The 6,209-nt window shown below is 50.7% G+C and overlaps 1 protein-coding gene across 4 annotated transcripts in view; it reads right to left on the minus strand.

The window, feature by feature from the left end:
* Pacsin2 (protein kinase C and casein kinase substrate in neurons 2) overlaps positions 1–4,165 on the minus strand; it is a 94,417-nt gene extending 90,252 nt beyond the window's left edge. For all 4 annotated transcript variants that reach the window (XM_029547731.1, XM_029547729.1, XM_029547730.1 and 1 more), the window contains exon 1: positions 4,058–4,165. The gene's annotated coding sequence lies outside the window, so the exon portion shown is untranslated. The remainder of the gene's footprint in view (positions 1–4,057) is intronic.
* Between the last annotated feature and the right edge of the window lie 2,044 nt (positions 4,166–6,209).

Consider the following 6,209-nt stretch of genomic DNA (forward strand, 5'->3'; position numbering starts at 1 on the left):
GATTTCTGAGTTCGAGGCCAGCCTGGTCTACAAAGTGAGTTCCAGGACAGCCAGGGCTACACAGAGAAACCCTGTCTTGAAAAAAACAAAAATAAAAATAAAAATAAAAAAAGAACTTGTACTTTTAAAAAAGATACTATCTTCCCTCCCCTTCATGTGCTGCACACAAGGCAAGCAGTCTACTACTAAGCTCATTTTAAAAATTTCAAGTTTAAAATAGACATTTTTTTTTTTTTTTGGATCTAGGCACTGAACTCGATTAGCCAAGGAAATAGAGCAGCGGTCGTACTGCTAACTCAGCAGACAGAGACCTCAGCCACTGAGGACAAAGCAGCCTTGCTGGAACACTGAGGCAGGACCTCGCCTGCAACTATGTGGCCTGTCCTGGACCTCAGAATCAAGGCAATCCTCCTGCCTCAGCCCTTCAAGTGCTGACACTACAGGCTTGGGCTTTAATGTAATTTCACTCCCTGGAATACCTGAAGGGAGATGGATGGGGCCTAGGGCTCTTGGTAGCCTTCCCACCACTAAGAGGCTAGGATACACAGATCTCAGGGTCTCCAATTTCATATTTGTATGAGAGACTTAGACACTTCTAACCTTTGAAATTCTGAGAACAGCTGTGAGACACCCCTACCACAGGAAAGGAAGCACACATGTGAACATGTGAACGGGATGGGGCCAGCACCCCCAGTGACAAGTGTGACACTCCAGCCCTAAGCAGCCCCTCCTGACCTGGTGGTGGCATAGTGAGCACAGCCTCCCTAAGCTGCCGCTCACCTCACAGAATCTGTAATCCTATTTTCCTTGTCATCCTGGAGCTAATAATAATGCTGACGCAGAGGACACACGTTTTGAAGGATTTTTATCTCATTTTGCACTCAAACATTGACAGGCCTGTGACAAAGAAAGTGGTGTCAGGCCTGACCATTACTTTGTAAGAGTCCATGACCTCAGCTGTCCATCCATCCTGGGTCCAGCACTTGGGCTCCTGGATGCCAGCATGGGTTTTTTTCCATTCGGTTCTGCTTCCTTGGTGGTGGATGCGTTGTTGGCATCGTAAGTATCCTGGAATGTCCTTGTAGAAGTGTTTGTTTGTCCTTTGGAATTTGAACCCCTCAACGCCCTCCTGTCCTGACTGTGAAGACCTTGCTTGTTTGCTTAGGTGTTTTCTAACCTTTATTTTCTACTGTACGTGAATGGGTCTTCTGTCGACGTGTGTCTGTACACCATGTGAGTATGGGATCCCCAGGGTCTGGAGTGATGGCAGTTGTGAGCTACCATGCGGTGCTGGGAATGAACCCAGGTCTAACTAGTGCTCTTAACTGGTGAGCCACCTTGAGTTCCCTTTTGGTTTTTTGTAACCTTTCTCAGAGGAGAAAATTTATAGGATTGGAGTGTTTTGGGCAGCCCAAAGCCGGCCTCAGACTAGAGATTTCCCTGTCTCAGCCTCCCAAAGGGTAGAATCACAGGCAAGTGCACAGTGGGAGAACTACTCTGTGTGTGTACCTGTGTGCAAGTGCAGGCCAGAGTTTGATGACTGTCCACTTTATGTTGTATAAGGGTTCTTAATTTTATGTTATGACCATTTGCCTGTATGTATGTAAGTNCACCNTGTNCATNCATGCCTGGTGCCCTCAGAGGTTAGCAGAGGACATAGGATCCCCTGAGACTGGAGTTACAGGTGGTTGTGGTACCATGTGGGTGCTGTGACTCAAACCCAGATCCTCTGTAAGTATCTTACAGCTCTTAGCCACTGAGCCATCCCCCTCCTCACCTTACTTTTTGCTGGGGGTTCAAGCACAGGTCCTTATGTTTGCACATCAGGTGCTTTATTGACTGAGCCATCTCCCAGCCCCGGGAGACCTGTCCTTTTTAAGATGGCCTCTAGTCAGCAGACAGCACAAACATCTGGATATTAAAAATCAGGGGTGGGGTGGGGGGGATAAATCCCCAAACAGCCATCCCAAGGACCACCAAGCACCATTGAGAGCCATCAGGGACAAGTTCAGGCCATTTAGACAGTGCTCTCAGGTCCACTTTCAGGTGTGAGGAGGGTGTGCAGAGGCCATAAAGGACTCTGCCCCTGGTATACAAATCGACTGCATACCTCAGCCCTGCCTCCCTCTGCTGCCTTCAGGTATGCAGCTGGAGTTCCCAACTGGAAAAAAACTGAGCAGGCACTTCGCCTCATGTGAACATGGTTATTACCTACATAATCTAAAGGGTGGCTTTCAGGAAGCCAGGTACAATGGGATGGTAGATAAGGCAGGCCAGAGTCAGCTGAGCGGTTGGTTTCAGGTGAGGCTGGCCCGAGAGCGCTTGCGTACGCTTCCCATGGTGCCACAGTTAGCAATTTTACTACTGTTATTTGATATTCCATAATATCCTGCAACGATCGGGTGATGACCCCCCTTTCAGAACCAGGAAGCCTAAGAATCAGCCCTTAACCTACATCAGCATGGACTTTCAGGTAAAAGAAAAAAATGAAAAGATTAAGGGTGGCCAGGTACGATGTAATACACCTTTAACCTCAGCACTCAGGAAGCAAGGGCAGGCAGGTCTCTGTAAAGCCCAAGCCAGCCTGGTCTACTCCGTGAGACCCTGTGTCCAAAACAAAAACCCTGAAAACTAAGGGCAAGCCCTCTATGTTCCCCCTAGAAATGCCTGGCCATTAGAAACCTGTACTGGCACTCAGGACTAAGGAAAAGTCAATGCCACCTCTCTCTACCAGACAACATGGAAACTCAGATGTGTTTCTTACATACACACACTTTTACACTAATTATTATGGTCGGAAATAACAAACCCTAGCTCCCCAAACAACATGAACTAAAATACCATTTCTAGTCCAATGAGTCTTTAAAAATCCTGCCCAGAGAGAACAGATCTAATCAGTCAGCTCTGTGCTCAGCTACTTTCCCAAGTAATAAATACCCATCAGCCCAATGGTCAGTTTCTTTACTGCCTCTAAACTGCACACATCACACAAGTTTTTCACGCAGTGGCCTCATGGCTCAAGTAGCATAGCTTCCCCAAGGAGACTGCCAAACTGCACAGACTAAAGTGTTCCAGGAAAGTCAAGAGAATCCCAACTACGCTGACTCTCATTCAGGGCTTCTGTGAAAAAGTGAATCCGAGTGCCCTGCGACAGAAGAGGGAGGCTAACACAGAACCCAGCTCACCTGACTGATCCCTTCGCCAGGGGCTCCAAACTGACAATCCCGGAGGTGCAAGACCAGAACTTAAACAAAACTGAAAAACCTGCAGGGGGTAGGAAGGTGTGAGCGAGCATCGCGTCCGCAACTCAGGATTAAATAGATTTACATCAGGACAGTGCAGAAGTGTTTTTACTAAACCGTTAATGAGTAGCCCTGGAGACTGTCAGCAACCTACTCCCCTTCATCACTAAACCTCAGGACAGCTGCGGTCAAGGGAAGACGACAAGGGCCAGGGATGGTGCACACAGCCCGGACCAAAACTATCTTCCCTCAAGGGCCCAACAAGAACGCAGCACCCCTGGGGCGTGTCTACTTCCAGGTCTAACCTTGAGATCCCCCGCCAGATCCACTCCTAGAACAAAAAGAAAAGTGGACCTTCTCAGAGGGGGGTCCGCAAGCCTGAGGTCTTTGGGAAGAGAAGAACACGGCTCTAGAGCCCCCACGGGAGGTAGGAGGGAGTTGACGATTCGGATCCACTGAGTCTCGAAAACTATGAAAGTCAAAAAGGACGGCATGCAGCCTTTCCTGTCTCGCCTCACACCCCTAGTTGGTGTTCACCGGTCAGGCTTGGCTCTCCCCACGGCGGACACCGAGTGTGCGAAGGACGGAAATGGAAGGCAGAGTCTGCAAAGCGCCCCATGAGTGCGTCCGCGTGGGACTCGCCCGCTCCAGCCGCCCTTCGGGCCTCCCGGGCTCCGCCCGCCGGCGCGTGGCCCCCCGCGCGCGGACTAGAAGTTTCGAGCGGCGCGGCCCCGCGCTCTCGGCCCCGGCGCGGCCTGACAGGGGTAGGCGCGGCCACCGACCCCGTGTCCCAACCGTCGCGGCGCACCCCTCACCTCGGCCGCCGCTCGCCTCGGGTCCCACTGAGCACGCTGCCCCGGCCGGGCTGCGACTCCGACCCCTTCCCGTTCCGCTCCGGCCGAGCTCCCCGGCCCTGCCCAGACCCGCCGCGGCCGCTTCTGCCGCCAGCCGAGACCGCACCGCCCCCACCGCGCCCGCTGTGCTCGCCCTATTGGCTGCCGGCCTCCAGACCCCGCCCTTCGGCCCAGCGGCGCTCCGGATTGGGTAGACTAGAGCGGAGGCGGCACGCCCCCCAGCAGCTAAAGGAACTACTTTGGGCTAGCATTAGCGGCCTCTCCTGTCAGTCAAACGAGGAGCTCCTACTTAAGCCGCTGAGAGGCCAACACGGGTCACTCCCTGGGAAACGCCCAGAGGCCCGGGACTAAAGTGCTTTTTTTAAAGAGGGCCAGAGTTTTGTGGTTTCCCTAGCACCCAAAAGAACTGCGGTCCCTGATCGAGAATTCAGATAAGGTGGACTTTGAGAAAGTTTCCTCGGATCTGGAGAAATTGCTGCTTTTTTAGAGGACCCGGATTCCATTCCAAGCACCTACCAGGATCTGTAATTCCAGTTGGAGGGTTATCTGACGCCCTCTTCTGGCCTTTGTGGGTACCAGGCACGCACGAGGTACAGACATAAAAACACTCATACACACAATTCTTTTTTTTTTTTTTTTTTAGAAAGTTTCCTCCAAGCCGGGGATGGTGGTGCACGCATTTAATCCCAGCACTCAGGAGGCAGAGGCAGGCAGATCTCTGAGTTCACGGCCACTGTGGTCTACATAGTGGGTTCCAGGCTCACCAAGGCTACATAGTGAACCCTGGTCTTAAACACAAAAAAGAGGAGGAAGCGGGGTGGAGAGACTTCCCTCCAGAGGATGCAGATCTGGCCATCAGAGCACCAGACAATATACAAACTGTCTGCTTCTCACATAGCTCTGCCTGATAGGAGGTTGACCCTATGAGCAGAGAGAAATAATGAGCCAAAATGGTCAATATCTCACACAGTCCCGGCCGGGAGACAGTAAGCGATGCCCAAATGAGGGTCTGAGAAACTGACAGCAGGTATCTTTCTGTGGACTGTATGGTGTAAAGAGTAAATGGTGGCAGACAGTGTGGCTCGTGTCTGTAATCCCAGTACTCAAGAGGCTGACACAGGAGAATGGCTGAGAGCTCCAGGCAGCCTGGGCAACCGAGTAATTGGAAGAAGGAAAGAAAAACAGCAAAATGACCCAGTGGTAACCCCAGTAAATGAATTCCACATCAAGACAGTAAATGAAGCTAGATAAGAGTGATATATGCCTAGAATCCCAGCACTTGGGGCGACAGAGACAGGAGGAGCTTTGAAAGTTCAAGGTCAGCCTGGAATATACAGCGAGATCCTGCCTCGACCTCCCTGCAAACAAAACAAAACAGAAAAGACAGATGTAATAGGTAGCACTTGGAAGGTAGAACAGGAGGGTCAGGAGTTCAAGGTCATCCCCAGCTACACAGGAAGTCTAGTTTCCAGGCTGGACAGAGTGGTGCCTGCCTGTAATCTCAGCACTTAGGAGGGAGAGGCGGGAAGATCAGGAATTCACAGTCATCCTCAACTACATAGAGAATTCAGGTCAGCCTAGGCTGTGCGAGACCCTGCCCCCCACCCACCCAGAAAACACTCATATCCTCACAGTGACCAAACGGTTTTCAATATTTATTTATTTATTTATTTAAATACGCAGAGGCAGCTGTATTGCCCGTAAAATACCTTATTAACAATGATGTCTGTGACTCCTTCAAGAAAAAAAAATCATCTCAGTAATTCCAATGTTTAGAAGTAGAGCTAGCCAGGCATGGTGGCACAGGCCTTTAATCCCAGCTCTCAAGAGGCAGAGGCCAGCAGAGCTCTGTGAGTTCAAGTCCAGCCTGGTCTGCACAGTGAGATTCAGGACAGCGAAGGCAACATACATATCAAGACCCTGCCTCATCAAAACAAAACAATAGAATACAAGGTGGGGGAGCAGCTCTCAAGTGTTTGGTGAACCCAGCAAAGACCAAGAAGGGGAAACAATATCAAACACAGTGACATTTTACTGTCCCAAGGTGGATAGAATATGACAGAGAGCAAAGACCTCCCAGAAAGCCATGAGCCCTACAGGGAGAAAGGGGTTC

This window comes from Mus pahari, chromosome 17 (genome assembly GCF_900095145.1).
Source record: "Mus pahari chromosome 17, PAHARI_EIJ_v1.1, whole genome shotgun sequence".
Classification (NCBI taxonomy): Eukaryota; Metazoa; Chordata; class Mammalia; order Rodentia; family Muridae; genus Mus; species Mus pahari.